At 39.1% G+C, this 19,689-nt stretch overlaps 1 protein-coding gene and 1 non-coding gene across 4 annotated transcripts in view; both read right to left on the bottom strand.

The window, feature by feature from the left end:
• NLN (neurolysin) overlaps positions 1 to 19,689 on the bottom strand; it is a 102,563-nt gene that overhangs the window by 68,344 nt on the left and 14,530 nt on the right. The window lies entirely within an intron of this gene.
• LOC132028933 (U6 spliceosomal RNA) lies at positions 2,085 to 2,191 on the bottom strand. Its single transcript, XR_009407588.1, has one exon. It is a non-coding gene; the product is annotated as a U6 spliceosomal RNA (small nuclear RNA).

The raw sequence follows: 19,689 nt of genomic DNA, 5'->3' as shown, positions 1-19,689 counted from the left end.
ACATGGGACTCGATCCCAGGACCCTGAGATCATGACCTGAGCTGAAGGCAGAGGCTTAACCCTCTGAGCCACCCAGGTGCCCCTACTTAGAGCTCTCTTCAAAAGGTAAGCATCTGGTATTCGAGTTACTAGTGGTCTAGGCAACAGCTTTTTCATTTAAGGACATTTAATTTTTTTAAAGACCTTATTTTGAGACAGCAAGAGGGAGGGAGGAGAGGAGAGAAGGAGGGAGAAAGAGAGAGATAGAATGAGTGGGGGGAGGGGCAGACAGAGAAGCAGGCTCGTCGCAGAGCAGGGATCCAGAACCCTTGGACCACGACCAGAGCTGAAGGCAGATGCTTAAAGACTGAGCCACCCAGGTACCCCCATTTAAAGGCCTTTTAAATTTGACTTAGGATAGAAATGTTCCATGAATAGAGTATTATAGAATTACATGCCTTGGAATAAGTCATCTTTTACTTTTATTAAGGTATAGTATTGGAATACTTTACTAAGGTATAGCCTTCGAATAAGTCACCTTTACCAAACAGAGATTCAGATTCTTGGCCGAAATTATTACTTTTGATGTTCCTTACCACAACTTATGTCCAGAAAGATCCTTCTAGGTTGATTACTGAGTTTACAGGGAATGCAATTAAGTGTAATAATCTCTTGAACCTTTACCCATTCATGTGATTTTTCTCTTAGTTTTAAAGAAAGATGTGTCTTCCAACTTATGGTCTTCAATTTTTGCATCCTACAAATTTTCCACTTACTGCCTCTACTTCCTTATCACTAATTTGTCTACGTTATTTCACTAAAAGTTCCCTGGCAAAACTTACTTTTACTCTTTCTTAGTCATTCTCCCACTTTTCTGATCATTTCTTCTCAGTCTCCTTTGCTGGCTTCTCTTCCCGTACCCACTGAAAAAAGTTGGTGTATCACATGGCTCCATCCAGATATTTAGCTAGAACTCAGACCCGAAGACATCTCAAATGCAACATGTTTGAAATCTGATCTCGTGAATTCCCACTCCCAGTTTACTAATCATCTAGGTTCCTATGCTAGAAACTTGCCACACATATGACTGTTAAGTATCATCATGACCCCCGCTCTTTATTAAGAGCCTGCTACTGTGCTGGCATTATATCAAGAGTTTACATGACTTTCCTTATTTAATCATCCCAAGAAGCCACATAGATAAGACATAGTTATTGCCCTGCAGGAGCTTACAGACTTGTGAGGAAGGGACAAAGAGAATACAAGGCAGCAAATTTTATATGACTAGAGTGATGGGGCATTTAGAGGACAGAGCAAGCAAATCTGCCATGGGATAGTTCTGTATTCCTCACTCTCCACATACAGAAAGACAAACACATACACACACTCTTCTTTCTTTTATATCCTTTGTATAAAATTTTTATTTTAGGGATGCCTGGTTGGCTCAGTCATTAAGCATCTGCCTTTTGCTCAGGTCATGATCCCAGGGTCCTGGGATGGAGCCCCGTATCAGACTCCCTGCTCCCCAGGAAGTCTGCTTCTCTCTTTCCCACTCCTCCTGCTGTGTTCCCTCTCTCAGTATCAAATAAATAAATAAAATCTTTTTGAAAAATAAAAATTTTAATTTTACTTTCAAAATTTTATTATTATTCTTATTAGCTATTGCTAAATAGCTAGCAGAATTGATCAAGAGTTATCATACTTCCATTTTATTTCCATTAGCATTTGTGGAAGGTCTTCCAAGTGTATTCCAGGAAATGTTACTAAAACTGGCTACTTCTAATTTCTAAATTCCTTAAGTTCAGGGTCTATATGTCAACTGGATACTTACTCTATGCAATCTGTATTAAAAAGCTAAAATATAAATGATATAGCTAAAGACTACTTTGGTCTTTTCTTTTTAATTAACATATGATGTATTATTTGTTTCAGGAGTACAGATCTGTGATTCACCAGAATTCCCAGCACTCACCATAGCACACACCCTCCTTGTCCACTGCCCCGCCACCCCATCCTTCCCATTCCCCCCTCCCCTCCAGCAATCCTCAGTTTGTTTCCTGAGATCAAGAATCTCTTATGGTTTGTTTCCCTCTTTGGTTTCATCTACAAATATGGAATGCTTCATGAATTTGTGTGCCATCCTTGTGCAGGGGCCATGCTAATCTTCTCTGTATCATTCCAATTTTAGAATATGTGCTGCTGAAGTGAGCACTGCTTTGGCCTTTTTTTAATCTGTAAGGAAAAAAGCACAAATTTATAAGTTAAGTCTTTATAAAGTGCCTGATACTCAGTAGATGTTTGTTGAATGCACTGAAATCGGTATGAAGATTGAATACCAGCCATCGATTTGCTGATCAAACACTAGAAAGGCACACTGATCTATTTATCCTAGGTCAGGGGAAGAATGAAGACATTTTCCTTCTAATTCTACTATAATCGAAGCTCTTTAAGAACACACTCCATGTCTTAGTCACCTCTGTGTTTCTTAGCAAATGTGGAGTAATACCTTAGTGCAAAGTATACACGTTGTTAACTGCTGAGTCAATGAGCTAGAAAAGTAATGAAAAATCTAAGTTTGCCCTAGAATGACTATTAAGTTCAGCCCAAGACACGAAACAAATAAGGTAATAAAGCAAAGAAGAAAAGTAATTAAGTAAGGGATATATCATAAAGATACTTTGAGTCATGGACAGATTATCTACAGAATATGCCAGTAGACTCAGAAAGTGAAGTCCACAATAAGACTGCTCTTGCTTCCACCTGCTGGTATGGGAAAGTAATTTCTTAGATTATACAGAAAATGTTTAGCAGCTTTAGGAAACCTTTAAAAAAGCAATGAACTTTCAAACTGCTCTTGCAAAAGTAACACAATACGCTCCCCATAAAGAGCCCATTCACAAAAATGTATACCATTACCTGAGCCACAAACACTTTGAATACAGAGCAGAACCACCATAAACATAGAGACATTCCAGTGGCCTTTATTTTGAGTAGCCTATGTCCGATAAAGCCAAAAGCTGTATCTATTTTTTTCATTGTACAGTCCCTTTTTTGTACTCACAGAAGTAGCACTTAAGTTTGATAACTAATAGTCACAGAAATTCATACATGTGAAAATACACAAATACATAGAAATGAGTGGATATAAAACTGGCGAAATGTAAATAAGGTTGGTGGACTGCATCAATTCCTTACTGCAACTGGGGAAAACCATATGAAGTGAATATGGGGCCATTCTGTGTTATTTCTCCTAACTGCGTGGAAATCTCTATCTCAAAATGTAAAGTTTATTTTAAGATTGTATTTCTTTATTTGCAAGAGAAACCCAGAGACAGTAACAGAGATAGCAAGAGAGAGCACAAGCAAGGAAGAGAAAGAGAAGCAGCCTCCCCTCTGAGCAGGGAGCCTGATGCGGGGCTTGATCCCAGGACCCTGGAATCATGACCTGAGCGGAAGGCAGATGCTTAATCTACTGGACCAGCCAGGTACCCCTCAAAATTTAAAGTTTTAAAAAAACATGGTTGATCCATCAGAAAGGACGAATACCCAACTTTTGTAGCAACATGGACGGGACCGGAAGAGATTATGCTGAGTGAAATAAGTCAAGCAGAGAGAGGCAATTATCATATGGTTTCACTTATTTGTGGAGCATAACAAAAAGCATGGAGGACATGGGGAATTAGAGAGAAGGGGGTTGGGGTAAATTGGAAGGGGAGGTGAATCATGAGAGACTAGGGACTCTGAAAAACAATATGAAGGGTTTGAAGTGGCAGGGGGGTGAGAGGTCGGGGTACCAGGTGGTGGGTATTATAGAGGGCACAGATTGCATGGAGCACTGGGTGTGGTGAAAAAATAATGATACTGTTATGCTGAAAATAAATAATGAAAAAAACAAAAAAACAAAACAAAAAAAAAACATGGCTGAGAGTTGTACACACCACTTGTGGCTCCTTTAAGGGGAGGGAGAGTCAAAGTATGACTGGTTCTCCCAAAGTATAAAATCCATGACTTCATACTGACATACATGAATGAAAAAGAGAAAGAAGGAAGGAAGGAAGGAAGGAACCAAGGAAGGAAAAAAACCAAGATTCTATATAGGTAAATTCCAAATATTTAATATAGGTACTCCAACACTCAAGAAGGTGAAGATTAACGTCTCTTCTGCCTTGAGTATGGGCTGCATTTAACTGACTTGCTCCCAAAGAGGAAGGGCGTGGAGAAGTGGGGAAAAGCAACTTTATAGTACAAAAACTTGGCAAACACTACCTCAGCCAACTGACCAAGACTAACATCATCAGTGATGCCACATAGACATCATGTACCCCTAAACATGACATGATAAAAAGGGCAAACACCTCTACTACCTTCTTCTCCCAAACCTATAACCTTAGTGTAACTGAGAGATAAATACAAATTGAGTGATATTCCATAGAATCCCTATTGGTACTATTCAGAACTGTCAATTCCATGAAAAACAAAGACTGAATGATTCTCACAGCCTAGAGGAGTCTAAGGGAACATGCTGATTAAATATAATGTGATCCCCTGAAACGGACATTAGGGAAAAATAAGTGAGATCTTAATAAAGTACAGAATTTAATTAATAGTAATATACATATACTGGTTCCATAGTTGTACTAAAGAACCAGTGCTGGTTCCATGGTAATGTAAGATGTTCACATTTGGGGAAACTGGGTAAGGAAGGGATTTATGGGAACTCTCTGTACTATCTTGGCAACTTCCCTATAAACCTGGAACAGTTTAAAAGACAGAAGTTCATTTTTAAATATCAACAAAAATCTGATGACTAAAAAGACCGGTGCAGCTATAAAGGTCCAGTTTTGGTCTGACATAATGAAAACAGGCTATTTTAGAGCCAGTGCCACATACAACTTCAGTTGTGTACAACTTCCTATTATCAGTAAGGCTTTTAAAAAGTAGAATGAATTGTATTACACAAGTCTCTCCTAGGAATGAATGATGATCCAGTTTGGTGAACTCTATCTTAAAACATTAGTCATCTGGGGTGCTTGGGTGCCCGGTCATGAGACCGAGCCTGGAGTTGGGCTCCACGCTGGGCTGGGAGCTTGCTTAAGATTCTCTTTCTCTTCCTCTGCCCCTCCCTATCCCCCCGCTGCCCCTTGTGCTGTCTCTCTCTAAAATAAGTAGTCTTTTTAAAAAAAAGTTAGTTATCCACTTAAAAAAAAAAAAAGGAAATTTTCTTTAGATTTTAGAATGTCATGGAAATGAGTTCTTTTTCCCAAATTTCACTGTAAATACATGTGAAGGGACTCTTCAAAGTCATCTTTTCTAAGAGATAGGAATAAAAATGAAAAATGTTAAAAAGAAATTGCTTAAGGTCATAGGAAGAACTATGGGACACTAGATATACCTGTATTATTTCTACTCTCGGCAAACAGAACTTACAGAGATGCTTGATTACAAAGTTATAAGGAAGGAAACAGAAAAATCTCAGGTTCTGAAAAATAAGAATCAGACATTAGTCTGTTTTTCTCCTAATGTTGTATATAGGACAAGTGGTTTAATATTTACAGGTTTTAAAGAAATAACTATAAATGAACATGGAAAGACTGTTCTTCTTAAATCCTTCAACTGGCTTAAAAGCCACCTGAGAATCAGAGCATCTGAAATCAAGTGCTGCCTCACAAATGAAATTCAGACTTCCTTAATAATTCATTAATAAATGGCCTACCCACACTCATGGAAAACCACAATTCAAAAAAGACATTCCACTTTTATTTTTCTCTAGGAGGATGAATAAATTGCTTCTGGCATATTTAATTGGTGTTTGGGGTGTACTTTTCAGAATTGAAATCCTTACTAAATGACTCAGGAGAGAGTCCTTGGAACATTAGTTAATACTTAGGCTCTTTTTTTTTTTTGGGTCATCTCACATGGATATTTTGTTGAATGAATGATCATGGCTAAACCCTCATGCTAGGCTAGGCTAACAGCTAGTCTGCTTTTCTTTCTAAAGACTGGTTCAGCCACAAATAGGTGTTTATTGTTATTATATGTGATGACGATACGTAGCTTATATATCTATTATCATCTAACAATTATTGTAGATTATGTATCTTTGAAAAAGAGTTTATCTCTTAGAGCTGTATGCTGAAATACTTATGATTAAAGCAATTATCATGCTGGGAATATGTTTCAAAATAACTGGAGGAGGAAGTATATGAAACAGATTGGCCATGAGCTGACAATTTTGAATCTTGGTGAGGGAGTTGCATCTACTTTGATTTATGATTGCAAATTTACATCATAATAAAAAAACGAAGGACTTTTCATGTGCCTAGCTCTAGCTATTACTGCAAATTCAAGACATGGTCTGAGAAACAGATGAATGTAACATTAACATGAACTCAATATATGAACTCATGCTGACAAGCATATTAAAAGGAACACTAAGGGCACCTGGGGGGCTCAGTTGGTAGAGCATGCAACTCCTGATCTCAGGATTTTAAGATCAAGCCCCAGGTTGGGTGTAGAGATTGCTTAAAAATAAAATCTTAAAAATAAATAAATAAAAAGAAAAGGGATACTAAATCAAGCAAACCTCAAAGGAAAACAAGAGCACAAGAATAAATGTATTTAACCAGTGAATGAAGATTCACATATTCACAGTTGGAAGGGGCCTTAGAAACCAGCCAGTCCAAATCCTTTAATTATGAATGAAGGCCAGTGAAGTCCTGGGTAGCTGACTATGGGCTTGTGCTTCGGCATTTCATTTCTTTGCGGATATAGTGAAGGTTACCTTGTAAATGGACTGTTAGAGAAGCTTTAAGGTATATGGCTTTCTAGTGTACCTAGAACAGGCCAACAACTTTGGCTGGCATGCTACTTCATCTAGTTAAAGGAAGCCTCTAGCTGCTTCTTGGCTGCTGTCAATCACCACAACCAGCACTGTCAATAATAATAACAATGGCAAATATTTATACAGCAGGCACTATTCTAAGTGCTTTTCATATACTAACTCATTTAATCCTTCCCAAAACACCCTAACACAGATTACCTCCATTTTTAGAGATGATAAAACTAAGGCTATTTAACAGAGAGGTTAGATAACTTACTTAAGGTCATAATGCTAGAAATGGCCAGTAACCCAGGCAATCTTCCTCCAGAGGCCAAGCTGTCCAATACTGTCATCTGTTACCAAGCACTCAGTCACGTCTGCCATTCTCTTGAGGTTGCCCACAGTTCAGCAGTGCCTTTAGTCTATCCTGTCTTTAGTCTGTCCTGTCCTTGTTGAGACAGGCACAGACATAATCAGAAAGCATGGCCTTTGTGGCTCTAGGTTGACACAGGCAATGTCCCAGTTCTGCTGGTGGTGTGGTTTAGCACCCCCTAGAAGCCAAATGTCTGTACTTCTGTGAGAAATAAAAAAGTCAAGAGACTAGAGGAGAAAGGAAAATAATGATGACGTCTTGTATTTCCATCAGACATGATCATCCTTACACAAATTTTACAACGATAAAAATGATTTCAAATTCTATTACAGCCTACATACCAAAAGGCTACTCTTTAAAGCAGAGAAGAGTTTCCTCACCACTAAAAGATAAAAGGTAGGTTTAAAAAAATTTTCCTAACAAACATGAAAGATGAGTAATTACCAATCTTAGCTCCTTTAGATTTTGAAACCACACTGAAAGCAAAGGAAAGCACCTACTTGAATATAATACAAGGTCATTTTACTTACTTGTGAAGTGCTTATTATGTCTATGCAGTATGGTAAGTGTTTTCTCTGCATTATCTCACTTAATCCTCACTCTATAGATGAAGAAACAAATGTAGACAAATATTAAATTACTAACCCCAGAGTCACATAGCTAAGAAAGTGGCAAATGCGGGATGTGAACCAGGCGATTTTATTCCAGAATCTAAAAGCTCAATCACTTACTAAGCTACATCTTTCAACCTAAAAATGCTATATATTTTTTGTATAAGCCAGGCCACTGATTACCGATAAATAATAGAATTTCAGAACTGGAAGTCATCCAGAATGGGTCTGCTTTCTAGTGAAGCCCCATCAAGATTTGGTAAAGTGAAGATGGACGGAGAAGGGGCATCCATGACCGTATTTCTGTTTTGCATAGACATGAGCGAGAGCTAGAGGATTCAGGAGGAGGAGCAGATTAGACGGTTTCTTTTTCTTTTATAGGGGAAGGGTGGGAGGACTAGAGAAAAAAGGAGCTTTATATGCATTTGATTTTAGAAATAGGCAGTTTGTAACACTAGTGAGCTATCCGAGTAGAGATATGTAATAGTCACGTGGAGCACAGAAGGAAGTGAACACAGAGCTACTTGGTAAAGATAAAAGATGAATAAGGCTTCGAGGAACTTACTGGCTATTATGGCAGAGAAACACATTAAAATTTAGCAAACCCTGGGGCACCTGGCTGACTCAGTTGGTGGAGGGTGTAACTTTTGATTTTGGGTCATGAGTTCAAGCCCCACATTGGATGTAGAGATTACTTAAAATCTTAAAAAAAAAAAAATTAGCAAATACTTGTTGATCACTTATTTGTACCAGACCAACATAGTATTGTAAATGCAATTACAGTGTTTAATCAAGATGTCACAGATGGATAGAGGACCAATACTCAACCCAAACTAGGGAGTCAGAGAAAGCTTCCTGGAGAAGGGATATGAATAAGAATTACCTAGGAAAGGATGGAACAGAATATGTGAAGCCTAAAAGCAGGCATGAAAGTGGAGTGGAAAGACTAACAGAGGCCCATTTTAAATCACTGAATAGTGTATTCTTAGAATCACAGCCAACTCAGAAGTTAGAAACGGAAATGAGAGAAATGAAGCTGGAGAGGTTGAACAGACAAGACTGTTTTTGTTTTGTTTTTAATGTCATGCCAGACTAGAGACTGAACTCCATTTTGGAGGCAATGGAATACTCCAGTGAGAAGGTTAGATCTATCATTCAGCCAGGCAGGGTTTTTTTTTTTTTTTTTCCTTCCACAGATAGCTGGGGGCCGAGGCGGGGCTAGGATGGTGAGGAGTGGGAAGAGGCCAATTTTAGGAGGTAAAGGAGACCAGTTGAGAGTCTTTACTATTCCAGAAGAACAATGAGAATTAAAAGTGGGAACAGGAGTGGGAGAGACAACAATGAAATCAAGAAATATTCAAAAGGTAAGACTGGCAGGACTTTGTGAAGGACAGGATTCTATAGTTTGTACTTTGGATGAGAGGGTGGATAGTATTACCGATGAAACACAGTGAACTTACCATTGCAAATAGAAACTGTGACAGCAAGACCAGGCTGGGGAAATAGCACTAGGTAAATTTCAGACAGTCTGCTTTATGAGTGTCTGGAAGATATGGCAGGGTATGGAAGCACGGTAATTCGACAACTGGATAAATGAACCTGATCACTAGGACAGGGCTCTTGGTGAGAGACGCAGAGATGTCTTCGGATGTTCTAATCTTAGAATGGACTGGGACATCCCAGAGAACACACAGATAAGAACAGTGGGGTTAGTGTGGAAAAGTAGGGAAGGGAATAAACTGCAAACTAGCTGGACTGGAGGAAGGTTTCAGACAGGATGGCAGGTATAGAAGAGACTTCAGCATCTATGTAGGCTCAAGGAAAGAAGACAGAAACTAAGAACTTTACAGTAGACACTGAGGAGAGAAACTTGAAAAAAACTAGCATTTGAGGGGCAGGGGCCAGGAAAAAGAAGCTTGAAAAAATCCGAGGAACACTCATAGTAGAAAAAATGAGGAATGTGCATCTCTGGGAGTCAAGACTGTGTGGCCAACATTGTAAATGTTACATAAGGACTAAGGCAAGTCAGGACTGGAAGGTAAGCACTGGATTTGGCAACTGACACCCAAGACTTAATGTGTCATCTGTTAAGTGACTTTTTTCTCTCTTATTCTTTGGCAGCTATATGAATTGAATTCATGTTGAATTTGGAAACAACAAAAGGTTCTTAGTATTTTCCTATATGCTGCTTTTATGTTATCCTACTCTGTTATTTGTTTAAATACAAGACTTCATGTTTAATATCATTAAGAATCTCCTTATTAGAATGGTGTTCTAGGGAGATGCATTCCTCTGGAACTTTTGATTTTTCACCTTTACTTAGAGTTACCCACTTTAACAGTGGGTCATCTGTAGCCTCTACCAGTCACGGAGAAAGCATTTGTGACTTTCAACAACCACATATAGTTGGTTCTTTTTTTTTTTTTTTTAATAAAGATTTTATTTATTTATTTTACAGAGATCAGAGGCAGGCAGAGAGAGAGAGAAGCAGGCTTCCCCCTGAGCACAGAGACAGATATGGGGCTCGATCCCAGGACCCTGAGATCATGACCTGAGCTGAAGACAGAGGCTTAACCTGCTGAGCCACCCAGGTGCCCCATATGGTCGGTTCCTATTATCCAAATCCTTAGGTCTACCTTTTTCTACCTTGAATGGAAGGGAAGAAATTATAAGTCACTATGTAGCCAGGTCATATAAAGTATTGTGCGAGGTGTTCTCATGTACATTAATTCCTGTAATCCTTACAAAAATTACATCAGGTAGTTACTACTATCTCTAATATAGGGTTGAAGAAACCGAGGTTTTGTGAGATTATGCAGGCATGTGAAACCACATATACTTTTGAAGCCATCGAGATTGCACATTCCCTTCCCTTTTCTTTTCTTTTCCTCTCTTTCTCCCACCCTCCCTTCTTCCCTTCCTTCCTGGTGTAATCTCCATATACTGAGATTTGTTTTTTTCCAGTTTTGTTGAGACTAATTCATACATAATATTATATATATTTAAGGTGTAGCACATTGTCTTTCTTGCAGTCCTTTCATTAGTTTTTAGCATGTTTGTCTTAGACATTTAACTTCATGTGGCTATTTCTAAATTCTGATACATAATCTGAGGGTAAGAGAACACCCTCCTCTGATCTTCACATGTCCAAATCCTACCACCTTCAAGGATCAGTCATGACCTTGTCCCTCCCTTTTATCTTGGAACTAATCTTCCCCCCCTCCAACTCCCATATCAATTTCTCTATTACTCTCCCTGGTACTTATCACCTTCTACCTTGTATTCTAATTATTTCTGTACACACCTTATCATGTACATAGTTTCACATATATGCATGTGTCTTATCACCACTACTAGACTCTTTTGCCTTAGCCTTTTAAGAAAGATCCAAAGAGGGGCACCTGAGTGGCTCAGTTGTTAAGTGTCTGCCTTCAGCTCAGGTCATGATTCCAGGGTCCTGGGATCAAGCCCCCATCAGGCTTTCTGCTAAGCAGGAAGCCTGCTTCAACCTCTCCCACACTCCCCCTACTTGTGTTCCCTCCTTGCTGTGACTCTCTTGTCACATAAATAAATAAAATCTTAAAAAACTAAAAAGGTCAAAATAAGGGCTGTCTGGGTGGCTCAGTGGGTTAAGTGTCTGACCCTGGATTTCGGCTCAGGTCATGGTCTCAGGGTTCCAAGATCAAGACCGGTATCCAGTTTGGCACTCAGCATGGAGCCTGCTTAAGATTCTCCCTGTGCTCCTCCCCAAGTCTGTCTCGCTCTTCCTCTCTTAAAAAAAGAAAAGAAACAGAATCATATACAGCCTTTATTTTTTTTTTTTTAAGATTTTATTTATTTATTTGACAGAGAGAAATCACAAGTAGACGGAGAGGCAGGCAGAGAGAGAGAGAGGGAAGCAGGCTCCCTGCTGAGCAGAGAGCCCAATGCGGGACTCGATCCCAGGATCCTGAGATCATGACCTGAGCCGAAGGCAGCGGCTTAACCCACTGAGCCACCCAGGCGCCCCCTTTATTTTTTTTTTTTAAAGATTTTATTTATTTATTTGTCAGAGAGAGAGAGAGAGAGAGAGAGCAAGAGCGAGCACGGGCAGAGTGGCAGGCAGAGTCAGAGGGAGAAGCAGGCTCCCTGCGGAGCAAGGAGCCCAATGTGGGACTCGATCCCAGGACACTGGGATCATGACCTGAGCCGAAGGCAGCTGCTTAACCAACTGAGCCACCCAGGCGTCCCCATATACAGCCTTTAAATGTCTACTTCTGCACTCACTGTATAAATATTGAGATTATCATTCACTGGATTTATTTAATTTCTTTTATACAAGGAATCCACATAATAAATTTATCTCACAAACACTACCAGGAAAAACTGTTTCTGATACCTAACAATATAATCTCCCTTTGCCCTGTCAGAAAACTTATAGTTAACTGGACCCAGTTAAATCAACTAGGCTAACCCTAATGTTCCTTTAGATTTTTTTTTGTTTTCCTTTTATTAATCTTAATGTGTATTATTTAGGTAAGCAATCACAAATTAATTCTGGTAAAGACCACAAAAAAATTTTAAGAAGCAAATAACACCAACTTAGGTGTCTTGCTTTACACGTCTGTTTTTGTGGCATTTAGTAGTCCATGACATATAATAACTGTACTCAGTTAATCTATGCAGCATGAGTGAATACAGATTAGACATTATATATAGGTTTCAATCAGCCACATTCTACTACCCATCATTCCTGTGATTTTGTAATTTTTCAATGTCATTAGGAACACTTCTGATGAGCTGTTATATATCTTTACAAAAAGTAAACCTTGGTCCTTTTAGCCCATGCCAGGAAAGTTTTTCATGTTTTTTTTTTTTTTACTTCTTCTCAGGTACCTCTGCGCAGTTACTAAAGTATAGTAGTATATTACTTGTAGCAAGGGTCTAAATCTAACAGCAGGTACAAGATGTGTTCTATCTTCTTTGGGTTCTCCTGGTACTTCTTCCACTAGGTAGATCAGACTGCATGTCATTAGCTTCTTGGTCTGACCAGTAAGTACTATACTGCATATGTCCAGACAAAGATTATGTTCTGCTCAGTGCCACATTTCACCAGACTGAAGTAACTCCCAAGTCACACGAGTCCTGAGGCTTCTGACCTCTCGGAAGACCCAGGCTCAGTCATGAGAAGTCTACCCTCTGTTCTTTGTTGGCTTGGTTGCTCTGACCCAGTACTTCACAGGGGCACCTCCTTCCATTTCTTCAGTATCCAAGTTGACATATTTAGAATAAGTCTTGCTCCCAGAATATTCATTACATTAGACTATTGCTCTTCAGATCCATCAAGTGGGTCTGTAGGACACCTAGTTATCGCCCCCAGCGATAACAAGGGAATATGACCAACATCATGTTTCCATCATGTTATATGGCTTCTCTTCTACCTCATACTGACCTAGTATATACTAAAAATTCCTCTGTATTTGTTGGCTAAGTGAGCTTCCTATTGTGTATTACTCTACTCTGTAATTTTTTTTTATTACTCAACTAGGCCTAAATTAATACTTTATACATAGTACTTTCCCCTAGCAGCTGTATTTTTGGATTAAAAAATGTGCAATGAGCTATTTATTTCATATAGGGTTTGAAATAGTTACTTTCTACTGCATTTTACCTGTCATTGTCAATATCAAAATGCCAAATCCAGGTGCCTATACTTCTCAGGCGTTACCACGGAATGCTGAATTTTCAGTTATTATCACTGATAACAACTTTTCTCCCATCTATCCATCCATCCATTCATTCATTCAACAGATATTAAGCACTTACCATGTGAATAACACCAGACTAAGTGCCGGAAATACAGAAATAAACAACAACAAAATAGGCTCCTGATCTCGGAAAACGGGTCAACTAGTGAGAAAGGCAAACACTACTACTAATGTGTGTGCTATGGAAGTACTTACAGCATTCAAAGGGACCAAATTTAGCAGGAATCAGGTAAGTTCATTCTGAGGAAGTATAAAGCAAGCTGATATTAACAGCACCTCTTACAATCTAAGTATTTTTTTAAAAAGATTTTATTTTACAGAGACAGAGAGATCGTACCCATGTGAGCAGGGGAAGTGGGACAGGGAGAGAATCTTCAAGCAGACCCCTCACTGAGCGTGGAGCCTGCCCTGGGGCTCAATCCTACATGAGATCATGACCTGAGCTCAAACCAAGAGTTGGTTGTTTAACCAACTGAGTCATCCAGGTGCCCCACAATCTAACTACTTTAGAGATTTGTTTCATTACTCTCTGACTCCTTCAACAGAGGGCATGAACCCATGTGAGCAGGGCTAGTTTCTTCTAGCTTTTGTATTAAGTTTGAAATTTTAATTCCAGTATAATTAACATACAGTGTTATGCATTAGTTTCAGGTATATAATATAGTGATTCAACATTTTAATATATTACTCAGTACTCATCAGGATAAGTCCACTGTTAATCCCCTTCACCTATTTCACCCGTTTGCTCCCCCACCTCCCCTCTGGTAACCATCAGTTTGTTATTTCAAATTAAGGGTCCATTTTTTAGACTGGCTCTTTTTTCCCCCCATGATTCCTTTGTTTCTTAAATTCCACATATGAGTGAAATCATATGGTATTTGTCTTTCTCTGACTGACTCATTTCACTTAGCATTATACTCTCTAGCTCCAAGGGACAGGTTCTTTCTCATCCACAGCTGTATTCTCAGCTTAGCTCAGTATATAGCTCAGATATAATATAAATATATTTTTAAAATATTTTATTTGTTTATTTAGAGGGAGAGATAATACAAGCATGGAGAGGGGCAGGGGAAGAGGGAGAGAGAGACTTCTGAGCAGACTCTGCCTTCAGAGTGGAGTTCTATGCAGGGCTCAATTCTACAACCCTGAGATCATGACCTGAGCTGAAACTAAGAGTCGAACACCAACTGACCTACCAAGGTGCCCCTATAAGTCTGTTTAATGAGTGAAGTCAAGTAAAATATATCTGTATGTATATAAATACTGCTCAGATCCAATATGAAATAAAAAATAACCCAATAGGAAAACAGACAAAAGACGACATAGGCATAAAATACAAATGGCAAATAAACATGAAAATACACTCAAACTCATCAGTAACATGGCAATGTGTACAAAATCCAAGAGACACCATTTTACAACCACTTGATTGGCAAAAGAATGACAATGCCCAGAGTTGCTGAGGATGGAGGATCAGTGGTTACTCATGAACACTATACAGAGAGAGGAAATAACTTATTATTACCACTCTGGAAAAAAATTGGTATCATTTGATAAAGCAGAGAATGTATAAAAAAAAACTAGCAATTTTCCTCTTAGGCCTATACCCTTGCACATATGTATCAGGAGAAAATATAAGAATATTCATAACAATATTGTTTATAATAGCAAATAACTGGGAACAACCAAAACACTCATCCACAAGAAAACAGATAATAACTTTTGGAATGGTCACCCAGTGAAAGGACTTACAGCAACAAAAACGAACCACAGCCATGTAAAACTAGTTTCATCATGTGAAACCAAACCATAATTGTTAAGGAAAACATATACTTTTGTTAATGACATTATAAACAAAACAAACAGGACAACAGACATAAATACAGATCAGTGGTTATCTCTGGAATAAGGAGAAGAGATACAGTCAGAGAGGGGCACATTAAAGACTTCAAAGGTACTAGAAATACCCTTTTAGATATACAGACACTCTTTTTTCATTTTCTAAAAATTATAGATATCTAACTTTCATGTATAGTATTTCATAATAACTTTTAAAACAAATGACAAGTATTAGCCAGGTTGGGAAAGGTAGGGAAAGAGAAGAATGTTTCAAATAAGGGATCACCATTTGTTAATTTAACATGAAGAGATAAAGATAGGAACTCTCTGGCTGAAACACTGAGTTTACTGAAAGAGAGGAAAAGCTGGGACCACTATTTAGTGGTCAGACAGTACAGGGACTTATAAACCAATCACAGTGTTTTGATTTTATCCTAAGGTTAATGGTGAACTGAAGATTTTTGTTTTATTTTTCAAAGATTTATTTGAGAGAGAGAGAGAGATAGGGGAGGGGTAGAGGGAGAGAGAGAGAATCTTAAGCAAGACTCCCCGCTGAGCACAGAGGCTGATGCAGGGCTGGATCTCACCACCCTGAGGTCACGACCTGAGCAGAAACCAAGAGTCTGACACTCAATGACTGAACCACCCAGGACCGTCTGAACCAAAGAATTTTAAACTGGAGTGTAACAGGACGCATTTGGATTGTATAAAGGTCTCTGTTCTTATAAAGAAAGTATATTAGTAGGAAGTAAAAACTGAGGCTGTGATTCAACATGAGGATTTGGATTATAGTGGTGGCACTGCAAATAGAGAAAAGAGAAAGCCTTTAAACCTGGTAATTGATGGGAAAAATCGGGACAGAGAAAAAAGGCTGGGGACAGCATCTAGACTTTTGACGTCAGTAAATGGTAACATTCATTGAGACAGAGAACAATGGCAAAAGAACGGATTTATAAGATTTGTAAATCTGGTTTAGTATAAAGTGAGATTAAGATTAAATAATAACATATTAGGTACTCAATAAATATTCCTAAAATGAAGAAGGGGCCTGAATATAAAGCTTCTAAAAGGAACTACATAACTGGCATTTGGAATCTAATATCATTCATCTATTTCTCTTTCAAATAAGTAATTTGTCTTTATGTTGTAGCCTGGCATAGAAGAATTCCTGAGAACGGAAATCAGGGAGCTGTATATATCTATAAACTGTATATGTATAAACTGCAGTGTTAGAATGAAAAGATCTAAAAATGTGGCCCCTATTATATGAATGTTATGCATTGTAGAAAGCAGGCTATACCAGAAAGCTGTGATTATTTCAGTCACTGTAACTATTGTTAACATGTGGGGCAGGAAAACCCAAAAGACTCCACCAAGAAACTGCTAGAACTGATAAATGAAATCAGCAAAGTCAAAGGATACAAAATCAACATAAAGAAATCTGTTATATATATATATTTTAAAAGATTTTATTTATTTATTTTACAAATAAAGATCACAAGTAGGCAGAGAGGCAGACAGAGAGAGAAGAAGAAGCAGGCTCCCTGCTGAGCAGAGAGCCTGATGCAGGGCATGATCCCAGAACCCTGGGATCATGACCTGAGCCAAAAGCAGAGGCTTAACCCACTGAGCCACCCAAGTGCCCGTCTTCTTGGATCTTGATCACAAATAAGATTAGATATCAAATTCCAGCTATGTGTGGCTGGGAAACAAGAGGGTATCTTTTTGGATGCCAAGCAGGAGATATAGATAATCTCACAGTAAGTGGAATGGGACAGGATCTTCCAAAGCACACTGTGGTAAATCAAAAACCTCTGTTTTGTAAGCTGGTGTTTTCCATACTTCCTGTAGTTTACACCGATTTCCTTTTTGTTTCACTTAATAATTGGGAACGTCACTTCATGATAGGTAAAGGCTTCAAATATGCAAAATGAAATATAAAAGTACAAGAAGAGAGGCACGTGGGTGGCTCAGTGGGTTAAGCCTCTGCCTTGGCTCAGGTCATGATCTCAGGGTCCTGGGATTGAGCCCTGCATCAGGCTCTCTGCTCAGTGGGGAGACTGCATCCCCACCCCACCGCCTGCCTCTCTGCCTACTTGTGATCCCTCTCTTTGTGTCAAATAAATAAATAAAATCTTTTTTAAAAAGTACAAGAAGAAAAGGTAGGTGATTTAAAAAATTATAGTCTCGGAGTAGGAACTCACTTTCTAAGCATGCAATCAAAGCCAAAAGTCATAAAGGAAAAGACTGATATACTTGGTTACATAACAACTTTAAACTTTTATAGGGCAAAAATGCAGTAACAATCCATCCCAAAATTCAAAGGCAAAAAGACCTGCAATATTTATGAAGGGCTATTACAAATTAATAATCTGAGGGGTGCCTGGGTGACTCGGTTGGTTAAGTGTCTGCCTTTAGCTCAGGTCATGATCCCAGGGTCCTTGCAATCCAGTCACACATCAGGCTCTCTGCTCAGCAAAGTTTGCTTTCCCCTTCCCTTCTCCCATCTGATGTGCTCTCCCTTGCTCTGCCTATCTTAAAAAAATACAATCTTAAAAAAAAAAAATAATGATCTGAATTTGAGAATTTGAAAACCTCCTAAATACAACTAGGTAGTTCAGTAACATGAAAATAATAGCTAATATTTATTGAGCTTTTATGTGCCTATGTGGTAGACTACTAAAATGACCTCTGTCTCACCCCTACATGTATCTACGACTTCTTACAAGTTGAATTTGCTGTTCCTCCCATCAAGATGCAACATCAATCTACCCATTACTTAAACCTGGACTGGCCTTGGGAGTTGCTTTGGCCAGTAGAATGTGGCCTAAGCTTCAGGAGGGCTATATACACTTCACCTGGAACCAGGACCATGAGAACAGGTCTGAGTTAGTCTCCTGGAGAATGCAAGAGAATGTAAAAGAGAGCCAAGCGGCCCCAGTTTTTGCCATCCTAGATTTCCAAATATACAAGGCAGCTAAGCAAAGATCAGCAGAACTGCCTACACATCCCACGGCTGACTGTAGGTGCAGAATGAGCCCAGTCACGACCAGAAAAACTGTCCAACAAAAAACATTTGGGATGTCTGCGTGGTTCAGTTGGGTAAGAGTCTGCCTTCAGCTCAGGTCATGATCCCAGAGTCCTGGGATGGAGTCCCACATCAGGCTTCTCCCTCTGCCTGCTGCTCCCCCTGAATGTGTGCTCTCTCTCTCTCTTAAAAAAATAAATAAAAATCTTTAAAAAATAAAACCAGAACATTTGTCAGAAAACATAAACATCTGTCATTATACTCTGCAGAGATTCTGTTACGTAGCATTATTGTGGCAATAGTAATGGACATAGTCAGGCAATGTTCAAAGTACTCAATATTTACTCCCCACTGTAAAAAGATAATGGGAGGTAACAGCAAATATATATTGGTCTTTGTTCCTGGTTCCTGGCACTGAGCCTCTAAAACCCTTGTTATTTCCTAAGTGATCAGAGCACTGGATCATCTTTTGCTGTAATATTAGGTTTCTAACCCTGGTTCCCATCACGGGGCTCCTGAAAGCCTTTCAGTTTCCTGGATGCTAAGAGTATCTTTTGCTCTGGTGAACTGACACTGTGTAGGCTTCCTGAATGAGACCTGGTTACCAGAAAGACCGAGCCATGATTAAAAGCCTGGAATTTTCAGCCCTGACCCTCCCCACCATTCTCTTGAGAAGAGAGAAGGGCTGAAAATGGAGTTAATGATAGAACATGCCTACCTCATAAAACCTCCATAAAAACCCCTACAGTATGGGCTTCGAAGAGCTTTCAGTTCGGTGAACATACCCATGTACCAGGAGGGTGATACATCCAACTTCAAAGGGACAGAAGCTACAGTGCTCAGGACCCTCCCAGACCTCCCTGCATGGGTCTCTTCATCTGGCTGTTCACCTATATCCTTATAATATTCTTTAATAAACTGGTAAACACATTTCCTGAGTTCTGGGAACCTCTCTAGCAAATTAATTGAACCAAGGAGGGGGTCATGGGAAGCTCAGATTTATAGTCAATTGGTCAGAAGCACAGGAAACAACATGGACTTGTAACTGGCATGTGGAGTGTGGGGGTCAATCTTCTGCGACCAGCCCTTAACCTGTGGGATCCGACCATATCTCCAGGTAGGCAGCCTCAGAATTCAGGTAAAATGTAGGACACCCAGCTGGTGACTCAGAGAATGGCTTGCTGTGCGGAAAACCTCCACATACATTTGGTGCTTGTTTGGTGTCAGAAGTGAAGACTTCTGTGTGAGTAGTAAAGGGACTCCCAGAAGGAAACTGTTATTCTAATACAGAT

This window comes from Mustela nigripes, chromosome 12 (assembly GCF_022355385.1).
Source record: "Mustela nigripes isolate SB6536 chromosome 12, MUSNIG.SB6536, whole genome shotgun sequence".
In the NCBI taxonomy this organism is placed as follows: domain Eukaryota; kingdom Metazoa; phylum Chordata; class Mammalia; order Carnivora; family Mustelidae; genus Mustela; species Mustela nigripes.
This window is presented reverse-complemented; position numbering and strand designations above follow the sequence as displayed.